At 44.5% G+C, this 19,183-nt stretch overlaps 1 protein-coding gene across 6 annotated transcripts in view; it reads left to right on the top strand.

Annotated features, from left to right (window-relative positions):
* LOC131065758 (isochorismate synthase, chloroplastic) overlaps window positions 1-19,183 on the top strand; it is a 314,318-nt gene that overhangs the window by 161,028 nt on the left and 134,107 nt on the right. The gene's annotated exons all lie outside the window — the stretch shown is intronic.

A 19,183-nucleotide genomic window follows, 5' to 3' on the forward strand; every position in this document is an offset into this window, starting at 1 on the left:
AACCCAAAATCTCCATATACGATTTCAAAAGGATAGAAATCATTGTTAGCACTTCTTGGGTACTCACCCTTAACAATCAGGCATTTGGATCCTTTGGCCTTTGATCTGGATGAAGTGTCCTTTGCCTTGTCATGTATGAATGAATTCAACTTAGGTAGAAGTTTAGTGTTACAAGAATCAGACTTGGCCCAGACTTTGCAAGCTGCTTTTTGACTTGGACTTGGACTTGGACTCGAGCTCGGACTTAGACTCGGCACCTAGACTCAATAAATTGAAAAACCCACGAAATTCAGATATTTTTAATGATTTTAAAACTTATTTCATGCACCCTTTAATAAATAAACTTTAAAGACACAATAACTTCATCAAACAGAAGCTACTTTGATCACATACACAAGTAGATATTGATCACATTAGTATGAATGCAAATTTTAGCTTAAGGAAATAACACATTTAGATATATAAATATTGTCAAATGTATACAAGACTCATGGAATGTGAAATCCTTGGCATCAAAACAAATATCAAAACTAAAAATATAAGTCTATGGCTTAGAGGAGCCTACATTACTTATCCCAACATCACGACAAGTTATGTGTTGGTGTCCAAGATAGGTCTTGGATGATGCTGTAGCCATGATATCTTCTTGTGTCTCAATGATTGGTGTGTATATTCAAGTGAGGAATTATTAAGTTTTCTTGAAGTCTTCGAGATTTCATGTTTTGTTGTCAAGCTCATTAACAAAGAGGAGTGACTATGTAAAAAGATAAATAGTTATGTTCTAGTTTGACCATAGCTAGGATACTAATAGATGGATTTGTTCTTTGAGTTGTCTGTGCAGGGCATGATGTTACATTTTTACATTAGAAAAATGCCATTTATTGCCCGTTATGACTTAACTTATATTCAACAGAACAATGACTCTAGCATGCCAACTTTGCCTATGGCAGTCCTTGTATACCAAACAAGTTGTCCAATGCATGAAACAAGATAATCCTTGATTGTGGCTTTGACTACAAAGATGCAGAGATTTGCAACAAGGGATATGTACTTTGTAGATTATATGGTCATGATTCATCATTGGCCTATTAGTTGCTTAGACTTATAGTTTCATGGGGGTTTGGGAGCAACACCAAAACAAGGTTGAGGGTAGCACCCCTCGTGGGGGCTTGGCGCTGAGAGAGAGAGAGATAGGTCTAGATCTTGGTGGAGAGGAGAGAGTGAGATAGAGAGAGGTACAGCGAGGGGATAGAGGAAGAGTGATAGGGAGAGAGATAGGTCTAGAGTTTGGGGAAGATAAAGAGAGTGAGATAGAGAGAACGAGAGAATGTTGATAGGAGCCTATTGATTATTGAAATTCAACTAAGTCTGAAAATTCATAATATCTAAAACCTAATAGTTGCATTATAACTTCTAGAGATCCGAAACCACTCTCAAACATCCCGCCATTATATACATGAAATATAACTCAAAGTTTTCTTATACTTAAATGATATATTTCATTTATATATTCTGATGAAGACAATGAGATTGACTTGAAGACAATCATGGGGAGAATCCTAAATGGGCATGTCATAAACCAAACAAACATTGTAAGGTTGTAAGTTTTTATTAAAGAAGTAACTAAAATGTCAGATAAATGCTTTACAATTTTGTTTCTTTTTATCTTTTTTTGAACTTTTTTACCCCAATCCTGGCCGAGTTTGGTGAGTCTTGCAAACTTGTTGAGTCTTGCAAGACTTGCTCAGACTGAGAGTCCAAGTCCCTGGGCCTTGGTAGGGCTGGCTAGCCTCTGGACACACCGAGTCTGGGTGAGTCTTGTAACTATGAATGTGGAACACATTAGACAAGTTGTGCAAAGGGGAAAACTTATCTTTTGGTGAGATGTCTTTGTCCAGAAGCAGTGCCAATTGAGCATGCCCCTTGATTATTTACAGGCCCCTTTTAAATTGTATGTTTGTAATGAATGTTTTTTGAAAATTCAGTTGATATGGGTGATCCTAGCACCCTTAATAAATTATTTCTAGAGAAATATTAAAAACATTACAATGAGGGGGTATATGAGAAGTTCAGATAAAAGAAAGGTGAAATACTATAGAAATGAACTAAAAGCAATTTAAAAACTAGTCAACTGTTGAATTGCTAAACTATGAAGTCATTTAAAGAAAAACTAGTCAACTGTTGAATTGCTCAACTAGGAAGTAAACGTATAAAAACTAAAACTTCTATATGAAAATAAGTAAACATACATTCACTATAACAAAATATGTTCAATCTAAAAGAGCTAATTAATTAGAGGGGACACAATGCAATAAATGTCTTTAAGAGCAGACCTTTTCTTGGAAAGAATGATATTACTAATCCAAAAGATTACTTAGATAGTTCTTTAGCAATTGAATATTGCTACAAGAACTTGAAAAGTTGTATCTTCATTGATTTCATATATCTCCTCTTTCTTCTATGTCTCAGGTTTATATAATCATGAGATCATAATCCTCAATGAATGAAGAATACAAATGAGGATGCTGCTCACAAATTGATAAGCAACAATATGTGCATCTATATTAAGCAGATGAAGCTAATCAAAAGAAAAGACAAATCTAATGTGTCACATATTTTGGCAGCATAGTCTTAAGGATTTCATGTATAAGAACCAGTTGTTTTATAAGATCAGATTCTCCATTAATGGTTCCCATACTTCTAATCTCTAACTGTTGACAGCTTATCTGTATTCAACACAGAGTTGACATGCTTCCATTGCATAACTCCTACACTAAACCTGCAAGGAGGGGACAGTGTTCTTTTGGGAGGATATGTTGTATTGTCCTTACTAAGGTATTTCAATAATCTTGCATTTTGCTTTGGCTTACAGACTTTATAACAAATAGTTGGCGCAACATTGAATTCTAAAATATTTCTTAGTGCTTAAAAAAAACAGCTGTTACTAGTGTTTAGTTGCATAAACATTTTCACAAACACTTTACGTTCAAAAGGAAATACATGGACATTTTGTCAAACAATTGGCAAAGACTAGGAATAGCATTAACAACTCAGAAAATAGCATGAACTCACAGTACAAGCTTGTATCATGGATAGGATTGGATATTTTAATAGTCAAGTTGTTAGAACCAACTGTATTTTGAAGTGATTTCACTTGACAATGCTGCTGGGCAGATCATACAGAATTTCTACACATGCAGGTGCTGATGTTTCACTGCATACTTAAATGAACATTAAGTCTAAATCTAACCTCAAACAACCGCTGGAGGAGTTGGAGTATCATTATGGTCTGAGAATGTTTCCAAAGTTGTCCATAGACTACTGTATATAGAAGGTGAGTGTGTCACAATGAAAATAGATGATGTACAATTGGAAATCTAAGTTACCAGTTCATAGGTAAAGGGACCTGGGTCCCGTTTGGGGTCTCGGGCTGGTTTGTTGTGGATCAAGGTAGGGTACTGGCCACAGCCTGTGGATCTGGCCTTGCCGAACCCGGGTGAACTTGGGGCAAATTTTGCCTCCAAACCGATGCGTCCAGTGAATTTGCAACTTTAAAAAAAAATTTAACTCATTTTTTAATGCAAAAGGTTTAATTCGGCCCTCTAACCCTAAATTTTGACATACAAAACATCTAAAGGGTAAAATGTATCTCATTTTTGCTATTGTGAATGAAAAACAGAATATTTTGCTCTATTGTTGAACTTATTTTTTTCTTGCTATTGCATGAATATTGTTGAAGATTGATCATTGAATTCTCCAAGTTGGTTGTTGTGCTATTTCTATGCATTTTCGAGTGTTTGTTTGTGTTCCAAGAGATCTTAGAGGAAGATTTCTTCAAAAGAGGTAGATTTTTTGAAGTTTTTGGTTCTTTTTTTTCCTTAATTTTCTTTTGCAAATGAAATCTCTTGTTTTGTTTTGAAGTTTTTTTTTTTAATTTGTTTTGAATGTGTTGTTTATTGAACTTGTTGGCTTAGATTAGAATGACAACTATTTCTAGCTTTGGGAGCTAACTTTGCTTCAAATAGACACACTCTCCCATTTAGCAATATGTTGAAAGGGTACAACTTCCAGGCGGCGGAGGTTACATTTAGATTTGTAGTCATTGCAAAGCAAAATATTCGAGCGCATACAATGAAGTGAGCCCATTTGTGCTTTAGCCCTAACCAAGGCATCAAATACTATCCTGGCACCCCAAATGGTAAAGGCCATTTTGCAAAGGAAAATCTCTTGGCATGCATTGAAGAGCAAGCAAAGGAAGACCAAGCAGTAGAGAAAAAAGTTGTAACTCATCCTTTATGAAAGCCTATGAAAAGATCAAAAAGGATGAGGGCCCTATTGTTACCTTTTCACACATCGCCCCATTGCTAACGGGGATTGTTGGCGGCATTATTGTACACGGGAATAACATTAGTTAATTATGTGTAATTGTTTTGGTTAGTTGGCAACCGAGGGGTGGAAGTTGCGGTGCGACGGTTGGCGCTCGCACCCCCTCGGCACCCTTTTATACTTCGGAATGTAACTTGTAAAATACACTTATGATGAATAGAACATCTGATATACCTTGTCTGATATTTACAGCATTATTTTGCATTATGTTCTTTATGCCTTAAGTTATTCACCCGAGAGGGCAAACATTTGGCACTGCTGCCTAGACGTACTCGGGAACGGAAGACACGGATGGCGCATAGACACAATGGGCCTACCCGTTGGTGAAATAAACCCAGAGGCCGACGACGCGCAGACAGAACTTTACACAGGAGAAGACACGGCAACGCGAGAATTTTCAATTTTGCTCCAGGTAGCCATTCAGACCTACGTCTGACGAGAGGCGGCGGAGGCAGAAATCCCACCAAGTGCCGTGTGGACAGCGCTGGAGGTTAGCCTGGCAGTAAACCGGTTAATGAACCACCTCCCCCGGCTGCTTGCACAGGCATCGCTGGCACAGCAGGCCCACCTGGAGGAGATTGCCCAGGAAGAGCGACGACAACAAATCCTGCAACGCTACGAAGAGAACAGCCGACGGGAAACGGAAAGAGATGGTGCCAGGCCAGGAGGGAATTGAACCGTGAACTTCTTATTTTCAAATAAAAGTGTCATTGACACGAGTTGTACTTGAGCAGATGAATTAATAAAGACATGTTTTGATTTATGAATTGAGAGTTATGGAAATGTGCGACAATTAATGCCAAACCTATTGAATAAAGATAGAAATAAAAACCTAGAAACGAACGAGTGGGAGGCCGCGTAGAGGGCTTTGATTCTAGAGCAGCAAGTAGAACGTAGACGGAGGCTGAGGCAACTTGCCGAAGGACGACTTGCCGAAGGGGGGCCCGAGGGGAACCAAGGAGGTGTCACGGAGGGTGCAGAGGCTGACGGAAATTTCTACACATTGCCAGATCATCGTAGGATGCGGAGCCACGAAGAATTTCTAGAAGAAACAAGGTTACGGCGAAATCTAATCAAGGAGACTTGGGATCAGTTTAGAAACTTATCCCTTACGCCACGGAGTGAAGATCACCAACGGGAAGCAGGAGTAGGCGTGTGTGAGAGCGAAGGGGAGGGCAACAGTACGGGTGTAGGTGCCACACACGACAGGCAAAACACCGTACCTCCAGGACACACCACCAACGCCACCGGAGGAAGCAGCGCAGGGCCTCAGACACAGACACAACCGCCCCCAGGAAGACGACCAGGGATGGCGAGTAAACAAAAACTGCCAAAGTTCATAGGGGACGGCAAGGAAGACCCCTTATGGCACTGCCGTACATGTGAAACCATTTGGTCTACCAACGGAGTGACAGACCAGAATGACTGGGTACAGCAGTTCCCAGCCACGTTACGTGGAGTTGCCATCGATTGGTACTCCGATGTAGATAAGCAAAAAGTGGCCATGTGGGCCAACCTACAGAAGGAATTCATGGAGGAGTTTCGGTTGCTCCGTGATGACAACGAAATTGTAACAGAGATATACAGTACCAAACAAGGTACCAAGGAGACAATACGGCATACAGTAGGAGATTGAAGGAATTGTTGGGTAAAATGGAAAGCCAACCGGCTGAGGGCTTGAAAAAACGATGGCTCGTGGAAGGATTGAAATCCTCCCTAAGGAAAAAAATGAAGATTGTACCCCCGACGTCATATGACGACGCCTATAACAGGGCGATGGATCTAGAAAGCGAATACAAAACATCAAGGAAGAAGAAAAGTAATAAATATTCATCTGACGATGATGAAGATTCTGACGGGGAGAGCAGTAGCGGTGGCGAATCGAGTAAAAAGGTACACGCGCTCCAAAAGGACATGGAACGAATGCTGAAAGAATTCAAAGCCATGAAAGGGAGTACAAGTAAGACGGAAGAAAATGAAGTGTGGTGTACCGACTGTAGGAGTGATGGACACACCAAGGGGTCCTGTCCCAAGAAGGCTTTCTGCGACATTTGCCAGATTGTGGGACATTTGACAAAGGAATGTCCCTACAATATGAAAACCAGGAACCAACAAGTTCTCTTCACGCAAGAGCAGCCGGCCGTCGGAACGTCGCAAACTGCCAACAATAATGCATCATCTGGCGGATATCGGAACAACCGGCGAGGGGGGAGGACCAATAATAATAATAGGAGCCGAATCCAATATGATGCAAAGGGACGACCAATGATCCAGTGCCGAGCCTGCAATCAATGGGGCCACTTTGCTAGAGAATGCACCTCAGAAGAAACTCCACAAAAGTTATGCAAATGGTGTGGGCCTGGAGACCATGATGATGGAACGTGCCCAAAGTCTGGAGTAAACCTGCTCAACATCGACAGGACGGAGGAACGGGTATTGGCAATCACACGGTCGCAGGCAAAGAAGGCCACATACTCGGACCCTCGCACGGAGAAGCAGCGGGTGCAAGAGGCCAAGGCGGAAGTGGCAAAGGAAATGTTGGCACAAAGGAGCACTCAGGAAGCGGTAAGTACCTCCCGATCTGAGGCGGAGGAGAATATCCTGAAGCAAATGCTGCAGATTGAAGTGTCGGTAAAAATGAAGGACCTCCTGGAAATGATGCCGCAATTACGTACGGCACTCCTACGTACGGTCCAAGTAACCCCGCACAGTCAGGCAACCCGGAATACGGATGGTACTGGCAGAACACCTACAGACCCATTGGTCCTGACATTATATAGTGGCCGACACCCAGCGGTGGTAGAAATGGGAATACTGGGAACCATTCTGACTGACACTATCGTTGACGGCGGGTCCGGAGTGAATGTGCTTCCAGAAGAAACCTGGAAGCAGCTTGGCCAACCAACACTATGGCCGTCAACCTTTAACTTACTGGGAGCGGATCAACATGGTATCAAACACCTTGGAACGCTCATGGCGCAACAAGTGACCATCGGGACACAACCATTTGTCCTCGACTTCGTGGTGATTCCGCTAGCCAAGAAAGGATACGACGCCATTCTGGGCAGAGGGTGGTTGGTGGCAGCCAGAGCGAATCACAACTGGAAGCGTAACACGTTGTCAATGGAAAAAGCCGGGAGGAAATTTATTATCGACCTGAAGACACAACTTGTGAGTGAAAAACTCGCGTCAGAGTCGGAATCAGACGGAGAAGGTGGAGTTGACGGAGGAAAGTACGGAAGGGAACTGAACGAGGAAGGCGTCTTTGAAATCCAAGGATGTTCTGAGGACGAGACCGATTCCCTTAATGGGCTTTTTCATTGGCAAATGGAGGACTACAAGTTGCTGTATGGGTGTAACATGTTGCAGGTAGACGAGAATATGGACGAGAACGAATTTCCGCCGGCGTACGGGGAATACATCGAAGGGGATGCCCCAGTCAACGAAGTACCAGCACACAGTTTCGACATGACAAAACCAATCCGGTACGAAGAATCGGTAAAACCTACAAACCTCGGCACGGAAGCAGAGCCAAGAAACATCCTGGTTGGTGACGATTGGAACCCAGTCCTGAAAGCCGCGGCGTTTAAAATATTCATGGAATACAAGGATGTATTCGCTTGGACGTATAAGGACCTCAAAGGGGTACCGCCAGAATTGTGCGTACACAAAATTACACTCGTACCTGGGGCCATACCTGTACGGAAGAGGCCATACAGAATGAATAAAAACTATGCGGCAAGAGTAAATGATGAAATTGAACGTATGCTCGAAGCCGGGATTATTTTTAAAGTGCAGACCAGCGAGTGGGTATCGCCCATAGTGATATACCTTAAAAAAGAGGCAAACCAGATACGAATCTGCGTGGATTTTAGATGCCTTAACGCGATCACCATAAAAGACCCGTTTCCAATACCATTCATGGATAGCATCTTGGAAGAAGTGGCCGGTCATGAAATTTATTCATTCATGGATGGATTTTCTGGGTATAACCAGATATCCATCGCCGACGAAGACAAATTAAAAACTACCTTCATAGTGGAGGATGGCGTGTACGCATATAATCGAATGCCGTTCGGATTATGCAACGCACCAACAACCTTCCAACGAATAATCCTTCACATATTTGAAAAGATGTCAGTAGGGAACTTCAGGGCGTTCCTGGACGACTGGTCCATCTACAGTAACCAAGATACAAATTTGGCTGCACTGGGCGAATGCATGGAGAGATGCAGGTGAGCTCGCCTAGCACTCGACCCAAAAAAATGCAGATTCATGGTGCCTCAAGGGAAGCTGTTAGGACACATAGTGTGTAAGGCTGGACTCAAGACTGACCCAGACAAGATTCGGGTGATAGTAGAAATGGAGGCACCCACAGATGTCACGGGAGTCAAATCCTTCCTAGGACACATAGGGTATTACAGGCGATTTATCAAAAATTTTGCTCGAGTATCCTGCCCTTTGGACAAGCTGACAAGGAAAGGTGAACGGTATATATGGGGGATGGTTAGTAGGAGGCCTTCCAAGAACTGAAGTCACGGTTGGTGGGTGCGCCAATCCTAACATATCCTGACTGGGACAAAGAGTTCCACGTACACGTTGACGCATCCAACTTTGCCATAGGGGCCACACTGGCGTAGGTTGGCGACCACGGGCTAGATCACCCGGTCTACTTTGCAAGCAGACTCCTGTCGAAGGCAGAGAAAAATTATAGCACCACAGAAAGGGAAGCCCTTGGGATGGTGTACTCTGTCCAGAAATTTCGACATTACTTGCTCGCCACCCCGTTCACATTTTATGTGGACCACCAGGCTTTAATGTATCTGGTAAACAAGCCAATTATCCAAGGACGAATTAGCCGATGGCTGCTACTGCTGCAGGAATTTACATTCAACATTATAGTAAGACCTGGGAAGAGCCACGTGATAGCCGACCAGCTGTCAAGAATTCTGTCAGGAGAACCAGCCGAAGGAGTGAACGAAGATTTTCCAGATGCTCACTTATTTCGCATTGCGGTTCTCCCCGCTTGGTACACAAGCGTGGGGGAATATTTGTCGACATCACAGTTCCCGAGGGAGATGCCACCAGGAGAAAGAAGGAAACTGGTACTGAGGAGTAGGACATTCCAACTCATTAATGGCCTATTGTATAAAATGGGGCCTGATCAAATCCTACGGCGATGCGTCCTAGAAGAGGAAATTCCGAGCGTCTTGAAAGAAGCACATGAAGGGCCCGCAGGTGGACACATGGGGCCCGACACCACGGCGAGGAAAGTTCTGTTGGCAGGACTGTGGTGGCCGACACTACATAATGACGCCAAGGAGTGGGTAACAAGCTGTGATACATGCCAACAGGCCGGGCGACCATTAAAAAGGGATTTTATGCCCCTCAACCCATCGAATGCCCAGGAACTGTTTGAGAGATGGGGATTGGATTTCGTCAGACCATTAAAACCAAGTAGAGCTCGATGATGCAGATACATTGTAGTGGCAACAAAATACTTGACCAAGTGGGTGGAGGCACGGGCCTTACCCGACAATTCGGCGGTCAACACAGCAAAATTCATCTATGAACACATCTTTACGCGGTATGGGATTCCAATCCAACTGACGAGTGACAGAGGAGGCCATTTTGTAAATCACATAATCCGACTGTTAACAACGGAGTTTAAAATCTTCCACTCCTTATCAAGCCCCTACTATCCACGGGGGAATGGATAGGCCGAGGCAACCAATAAAATAATAATGTCGGTGATATATAAGTCTTGTGGAGTGGAGAAGGATGACTGGGAGGAGTGCCTACTGTCAGTACTTTGGGCATACCGAACAACTTACAAGGTAACTACTAGACAGACTCCCTTCCAGCTAATGTATGGACAAGAAGCCGTGGTGCCAGTTGAATTCATGGTGCCAAGTCTACGGATTGCCATCGATAATCGACTTGGTGACATGGAAAGCCTGAGGGAGAGGCTGTACGCTTTGAACAAATTGGACGAACGAAGGATGATGGCTCAGTGGGCGACAGAAACAGCGCAGCAAAGACGAAAGGTGTGGCACGACAAGCATCTCCGACGAATGAAGTTTACTCCCGGAGAGTTGGTTTTGAAATTCAACGGGAAGAACGAAATTAAACCCGAAAAATTCAAAGTCCGATGGTTAGGGCCCTTCCGGATATGCGAGGTCAATACGAACAGGGCGATTAAGTTGTGGACGCTGGACGGGAAGGAGATACCAGACGCAGTCAATGGGTCGAAATTAAAGGTCTATCACGAACAGAGGGAACCGGGACCCTCCAGCCAGTCAATTCGATAAAAAAAAAAAAAGAAAGTGGCCACCGTACGGTGGGACCACCGAAGGTGTGACACCACCGAAGGTGGAACCACCGTGCAGTGGGGCCACCGGCGGTGGAAGCCACCGAAGGTGGTCACCGCAACATGAAAACACCTCCCCGCCTTGGCAATAAAACCCCTCGCGCAACACTAAGACGCCGCACACCGCACAACCGACCACCACGCGACGCGAGTGAAGAAGAAGACACCGCACACCGCACAACTGACCACCACGCGACGCGAGGGAAGAAGAAGACGCTGCGCACACCACACAACCCGACCACCATGCGACGCGAGGGAAGAGGAAGACGCACACGCCGCATAGCCGGCACACGCCGCACAGCGCCCCACGGCCGCACTCGCGTAACACTAAAACGCACAGCAAGGTTTACGCACAGCAAGGTCTACGCACAGCAAGGTTTACGCACAACAAGGAAAAGGAAGCGTGCCGCACAGCAAGGGAAGAGAAACACCACGCAGGCCACGCACAGGGGAAAAAGCAGCCCGCACAGCGGCAGCCATACACAAAAGAAGAGGGTCGTTACGAAGGTGTACGATTTTTTTATTTTAACAGGCAATCAGTTATACAGAAATTGATGGATTCAGCAGGGAAAAGAAGTTGGAAGAAACAGCTGCACGCTTCTTCCAGTAGCAGCCAGAGGGATAGGGATAGCAATATCAGGATTTTAGCGTCAGGAGTACGTGTTGCAGGCGGCACCATGGATGCCAGCGCCCGACAAAAGCAAAAACAGAAGGCACCACAGGCTGCCATAAGTGCGAAAAACACAGTGACGCCACAGAATGTTACTTTTGAAGGCCTGAATGGATTGGAATGCCAGAAATGGTGGCAGGACACCCCCGATAATGACCTGGTAAAGCAAAACCTCCGTAAGGCACAAGTAGAGTGGGCTGTTCGGATGCCCGTGTTCCTTATCCGGGAGTACGAGGGTGCCCTACGCTTCATGGTGGACACCTTCGACAGGCATACATGCACCAGCACGTTTGAATACCTTCGGAGGGATGTTACTATATCCTTCAAAGCAGGGGATTTCATGAGGGTATTCGGCATTCCGGGCAGCCAGGGCAAGAAAATAGACTTGAAGGCCAAAAAGATGACACGGGAGGAGAAGGAGCGGTCGATTAAATTAGTCTCCTGGAACTTGACGACAGCAGAGTTGGACAGTGTGGCTAGAGCCACGAAGGGTCGTGGAATCCGTAAGATTTTTGTTGTGGAGGGCCACTGGAGATGCATTATGGATGTCATCAAGAGCAGATTGACATGGTCGGGTAGGGCGTCGGACATTGCCCTCCCTCAGATTATGCTGATGAATGGGCTGATGAATGGCATCGTGTATGACTGGGCCGCGTTACTGGCAGAGCGTATGTATGAGTTTTTGACGCTCCAGCATCGCACATTCTATATGCCTCACTACGCTATAGGTTTAATTTTGGAGGCCACGCGGGAAGCAGTGCCGGAGGACGAGTTGGCGGTACGGCCGCAGGGACCGTTGACAGCAGGAGAGCCTCCAATAATGTATTGGAGGCACTTGGACATTGGGCACTCTTCCGCGAAGCGGAAACGGGCGGTAGATAGGGCCTCGGCCTCAGGGGAGCCTGATAGTGGGAGGGATTCCAACAGCGCGGAGGATTCAGAGGCGGAAGATGAGGACGATAGCAGCTAGGCGACGGAGGAGCCTGTACGAGTCCTGTTTGCCCCACCCCTGTTACCGATGGGCACGCCTGTGCCATCATCTGGAGTGGGCGGCACCTGTATTCCGGCCTTCGGGCAGAGCCATATGCCTGTTACACTTGGTCCCCTCCAGCATGAGCAACAGGGAGCATCACCGGGCCCAACCACGGCGGCACTTACCAAGGACATGGCAGAGTCAGGGATGGAGGAGTCACCGCATCGGGTAGTGGTCGCTAAGGAGCAGGGGCTGACGGAGGTGGAGGATACCGAGCCTCACGTGCGGTTGGACGTCGTGGGTAGTGACGTCGTGGTGACTGTTTCTGCTTCCTTGTTGGAGGAGCCAACGATAGCAAACCATCCCCTAGTCACGGAGATGCGTGCTGACCTCGAGGCTATGCAGAGCTGGCTCACACAGCGGTTTCAGATGACACTGGCACAGTCGGAGGGAGCGGTTGTATTCTCACCGTGTCAAGAGACTAGAGCGGAGGTAGTCGACTTGGATGACTCGTCAGGGGAGGCACATGGACTCACAGTTGGGAACGAGGCGGGGGAGGTCACCTCTGCTGGGCAGGCACCAGGAGATGGTGCACCTTCGGTGGCAGAGGCGGTACCTTCACAGCAGGATACAGTCGTGGCCGTTCCACCAGGGACTTCACAGCCCTCGGCGCAGACGGGGGAGGATGTTGAGACCTATCTAGCTGACATGGCTGATATGGTAATGAGGGGTAGGCGGGTGGTGGCCGCTGCCCAGACGCAAGCATTGCAGCAGGTGGTGGTGGAGCTAGAGCAGGTCTTACAGTTTATGCGGGTGGGTTGCCCGACAGCCTTTGCTACCTGCTTTGAGTCTTAGGGGTGGCCGACTACGGAGACAGAGGAAATGCTCCAGGCTTGGAGGCTGCGTTAGCCCGTTGTGGAGAGTCGGGTGACGACAGTTGTCCGCGAGATTGAGCAGGTCTACCGAGATGCCTATTATACATTGAGGCGTACACAGCAGGAGTCTACAGTCAGGGAGGCTGCCCGAGTAGCGTTGGAGAAGGAGGTGGCTAGTCAGCAAGCCTCATGGGCAGCCGAGAGGGCGCAGTTGTTGGCACAGCTAGAGATGGCCCGCACAGAGACGGCTGAGACCCAGGTAGCGAAGGCCGAGGTAGAGACTCGTCTGGCAGCCGAGCAGACTCGATTGGTCTGTGCGACGGAGGCAGTGGATACAAAAGAGGAGTTGTTGGAAGCCGCACACATGGTGAAGACAGCTTTAGAGAAAGTATTGGTGGTGGAACGGGATGTGGCTGCACGCACTCAGCAGGTGTATGAGCTCCGCGCCCGCTTGGTGGCCCAGACACTGACATCTCACCCTTCTGCTCCAGGGATGCTTTCTCAGCCCCCTCCCTAGTCTTTCAGATATGTATATTGTATAGGTTGCATTATCTCCATTTTTGTAAGTCGCCTGGAGACGACTTTTCTTTTTGGGGGGGATGATGTTGGCAGCATTATTGTACACGGGAATAACATTAGTTAATTATGTGTAATTGTTTTGGCTAGTTGGCAACCGAGGGGTGGAAGTTGCGGTGCGACGGTTGGCGCTCGCACCCCCTCGGTACCCTTTTATACTTCGGAATGTAACTTGTAAAATACACTTATGATGAATAGAACATCTGATATACCTTGTCTAATATTTACGACATTATTCTGCATTATGTTCTTTATGCCTTAAGTTATTCACCCGAGAGGGCAAACAGGGATCCCCTCTTTTCCTACTTTTTGCGATGTTAGGTTAGGGTTTTGGCTGCTTAGTGGGCATTTTTGCATTTCCTGTGCCCGAGTCTCAGAGTTTTGATCATGCCTAGTGTCGTCTAGGGTTTTTGAAGTTATAGGATCAAGTTGCAAACGTTGATATTTTAATGATCCTAAGTTTTGTCTAAGTGTTGACCTTTTGAGCGCTAACGTGTTTTTAAACACGCGCATCAGTGATTTTAAAGTGCCAAGGTATTCCCAGACTTCTTGGAGTTGTTTTCTCGCTCCTAAGGTATTATTTAAATTGATTTCGCACTTTATCTAGATAATTTCCTAGCGTTTCGCTCATCTTTCTGGAAAATTTGCCTAAGGCCAGTCTAATTTTGAAGTTTCTAAGTGATTTTGAGTGGTTAAAATGATAAATTCATAAGGGAAATCCATATTCCAAGGGTTAGAGGGTCAAATCCATGCTAGAGGTGCTTTTTCCCCTCATATTCTAGACTACCCACCCTTTTCCCCAACTCAAAATCCACACTACACATGGGTTTCCCTTGAAATCCATACTGGCTATGATTTTCCACCATTGTTTATCCATGCTGGATCGATTTTCCCTTGGAAGTGCTAAAATTTGGCTAAGTGTCAAGATTTTTCCAGATTGCCATCGATTTTCCACCAGGAGTGCGGACTGGAGTGTGGACAACGTTGAGGATGATTCCATGCCTAGGTCAATTTTCCACCAGGATGTTTTGTGACAAGTTAGTGCGGATTTTTGTGCAGACTCTCAGGCCAAACCCAAGTCGATTTTCCACTGAGAGCATTTTGATGAGTTTTGAGTCCGGATTTTTATCCAGACTAAGGTTGAATTTCCACCAGAGAGTATTTTTTGCAAGAAAAGGGAATTTGTTGTGTGGATTTTGTGTCCAGACTGCCATCGATTTTCCCCTAGAGTGTTTTTGTGTGCATTTTGATGAAGTTATGCATGGATTTTTGTCCAAGCTAGGATCGATTTTCCCTTATGGGGAAATTTTTGACATTTTAATGATTTTTAAAGGGATTTTTCAATCCCAACCCAAGTCGATTTTCCCCTGGAGGCTTAATTTGGACTCAAATTGCAATATTTAATAAATGAGCCCCATTTTTAATTGCTTTTAAATAATGATTAATGATTATTTAAAATTTTAAAAGCAAAATTAAATAACTTGCAATAAACATTTAATATTTTAACCTTCTAGAAGCAAGTTAGTTTTTTACCAAGCAAGTATTTAAGCAAATGTTTTATCCCACATTGCTTGTGTGGTGAAAGCGAGAGGTAAAAGCAAGTATAAGAGAGGAGTCTTAGCATTATTTTATTATTAAATCTGCCAGGTGTCTCCATGAAAGGCGATTTTTCTCCAAGGTGGGCGAATTTGAGCAAAATGTTGAAGTGAAGTGTTGGGTTGAGGATTCTTTCCTCCATTTTTTCCAACTTGCTGATCCATTCCCCTTGCTGCCATTGAAGACCATTTCCAGATTTTCGATTTTCCAAGTTTGGCGATTTTTGGTGAAGGGTGGCGATTTTGTGTTTGGAGACTTGGGCGATATTTTCCTCCATTTTTTGCTTGCTATTCCAGACCTCCATTGTTGTAGATCCAGGCTGCCATTGATGATATTTTCAGAATTTTAGTTTGGCGCCATAGCTGGGAAAATTTCGATTTTGTTTGAAGAGTGATTTGTGCCACATTTTGGTGGATTTCCATGCATGCTTGGTGGCTGCGATCATTCCCAGCTTACTGATTCGCTTCAGATCTGAGGTTTGCTTCAGATTTGACCTCCATTAATGGCTGCCCATTAATTTTCAGACTTAAATTTTTATTGCCCAGCCAATTCCAACGTAGGCGATTTGCATTTGGAGGTATTTTGTGGAGTTTTCTGTGCATTTTCAGACCATCTTATCGCTGTTGCAGGTCTGAAAAGTCCATTGTTAGGCAGTTGTCCTCAAAAAATTTCATTTCCAGCCACCTAACCACTTTGGCGATTTTGCTTGGAGCTGACTCCTTAGCCATTTTCTATCATTTTCATGGATTTTTAACTACTTTGCAAGGTGCTGGTAAGTCTGAAGTAATCAATTTTGAGACTTGTCCTCAGAAATTTATTTTTTACCAGCCACACTTACATTCCTGAATATGATTGATTTCATCATTAAAATTGATTTTTATCGAGTTTATGCACATTTTTGAAGATTACATGTTTTTAAAAGTCTGATTTTCAGGTTGTCTTTAGAATTGTTGACCTCCATTGTTGACTGCGGAAGGTGTCTTCAGACATACCTTTGTGTGAAAACACAACCTTTCACACCTTTCCTTAGTCATCGTTGATCCGGTATACTCCTTTGCATTTTAGCTTGCATATTTTCCAAGTATAAGGAGGTATCAATGAATTTTATAGAAGGTTTCCATGCCTTAAAGTTGTCACATTTTGAACTTAATTGTTAAAATTTACCAAGTGTATGGATTATTTTCCGGACTTTATGTTCTAATTAGCTAAAATCTTTAGAAAGTCTGGAATTTTATTAAGAGCATTATTTATTTTTCTAGGTCTAACTTCAAGTTTCGTATAGGTGCGATGTCGAAGTCCGGATTCAAGGAGAGGAAAGAACTATTGAAGATGCTGGAGACTGAATTTTATCCAGAGCTCAAGATTTAATCTAGATGGAAGGAGATCACTGATACAAACATGCATTTCCTAGACTTCGACCAGATGCAACGACAGATGTTTGGAGTCAGAGATCAAGTTCCTCCCCCAGCATATGCGAACATTATGAAGAGTGGTATTTTCCATGCCGCTGGATTTCCACAGTCCATACAGTGCAGTGAGCTCATCCTGGAGTGCGCACGATGTTATGATCCGCTCACGCAAATGATCAAGACTCCTAAGGGCGTTGTCAATGCCTACCTTGCTGAGGATGCTATTGCAGAGGTGTTCAGAATTCCACGCGGAACGGACATGAAGGATGTGACCAAGGATGAATATGGAGAAAGATACACGAAGAAGATGGGTGTATCCAAGAATTTGATAAACAAAGAGTGGATGATTGAGCCCAGGTCTCATCATGTCTCATCATTCCAAGGCTCCCAAGACACTCATGTGCGTAGACTTTAAGGAGGAGTATAGTGATTTGATATTCCTACTCAACAGAGTGATGGGGATGCTGCAGGGAGCAATATTCGATGGATGGATGTTCTACTTCATCCAAGATTGTCTTAGAGGAACGTTAGTAAATTGGTCTAAGATCATAAGTGACAATTTGGAATATCAGTTGAGGAATGTAGAGCGGTCCAAGTCATTTGCCATGACTTCTTACCTGGTATACCTGCTTGCACGGTTTGTTTCATACAGAGGATTAATATGCAAAGGTGAAGTCGGGAATGGGCAAGGACAATTCAGGAGCCATGAATGCTACCCCCAGCTGAGCATGTATAGAATTGAAGACTATAAGAGAGTGAATGATGCATTCACTATGTACATCACACGGATGCTACAAGGCGGAATCCACAGAAGATTGTCCATGGAGGCAACAGAGTTAATAGAAAAATATGGATCGTGGTATATTCAGTTTCCCACTTTCACATACCTCAGGATTCATGGGTTTCAATCTGAACCCTATAGACTTCCTAGGTATCCAATCGACAAAATGATCTTGTTGGAAGTGGTGAGACAACTTCTAGAGTTTGATGTCATTCAAAGAGAGAAGCATAGAACAGGCATGACATTCCCTATTTCAGTTGGGAAGACGTCAGAGGTTTGCTAGTCTGCCATAGCCGCCAACATTGCGAGTGAGGAGCTTGCATTCTATCGATTTGCTACATACAAGAAAAGAGAAAGATTTGATCCAGACAAGAAAGTAGGAAGGATCAGGGGAGAGAAGTTCATCCACAAAGTTGACATAGAAGATTATTGGGCCAACCTGATGGACGAGCAAGCAGTAAAGAGAAGAATGTGGTCTAGAATGTCAGTGGATTTCATGAGGAAGTGTGGACTTTTCCTCATTCCTGATCAAGTGTTAGATGACAAAGATCATACACATCCACAGTATGAGAATGAAATGAAGAAGGCTATCCTATTGCCAAATTGGTCAGAGTCAGAAGAGATTGACCTGAATATATTGATGAGAGAGGTCTTGAATTTATCCCATACATGGGTGGATATACAGATGAATAAGTTAGTTGATATGGGTGTTCCCTTCACTTATGAAAGGATGAAGCCAAAAGAGTCTATTTCCGAGGATGATCAGAGGACTATTAGTGATGTCAGAGTTCATGCAGACGAAGAGAGTCAAGCTCCCAAGAGAAGGAAGAACACGCCAGGAGAAGTCAAGGCCAGAGGGAAGAAGATTGAGGAGGTGAAGAAGGAACAAAAGACTATCATTCCTCCACCTATCATTCCTTCACCCCCTCTCAGTGTCTCATCAATCGAAGTGATTGAAGTAACAGAGCAGAACAAGGAGACTCAACAATGTTCCAACACAGTGATACTACCAGAGAATATTCAGGAGTTCCATGCTACAACGACATCTGCACCCCCGAATGAGAATGATGATCAGCCGAGATCCCCTACTGTCCTTTTGGAAGTTAGTTTGGGAAATGAGGTATAGTTTGGGAAATGAGGTATATGATTGGACTAGGAATAATCCTGATGATAATGATGAGGTTATCTCAGCATTGAGAGGACTTGATCGAGAAATGTCTCGATGATGGTATGGAGATGGTCGCTATTCCTGAATGGCTGATAAGAAGTATGGAGAAAAGTAAACAAATGATAGAGGTACAGCCTATTGACGACATTGATGACTACCTAGCTAGGAGTGCTAAGGAGAAAGAGCCCAAGAGAGTGGAGATTTTGTTGCACATAGCTAGAGATGAGACAGGAATGCAGATTGCGCAGATTGCTGTTCCTATTGTAGGCGTGACAACAAACATTGCTACTCCTATGGATTTCCGGATCACTTTAGTTGCCCTTGGTCGTACATCCAGAAAGCAAGAATTTCAAGAGGTTGGTGAAAACCTCAAGGCAAT

This window comes from Cryptomeria japonica, chromosome 7 (genome assembly GCF_030272615.1).
Source record: "Cryptomeria japonica chromosome 7, Sugi_1.0, whole genome shotgun sequence".
NCBI classification, from domain to species: Eukaryota; Viridiplantae; Streptophyta; class Pinopsida; order Cupressales; family Cupressaceae; genus Cryptomeria; species Cryptomeria japonica.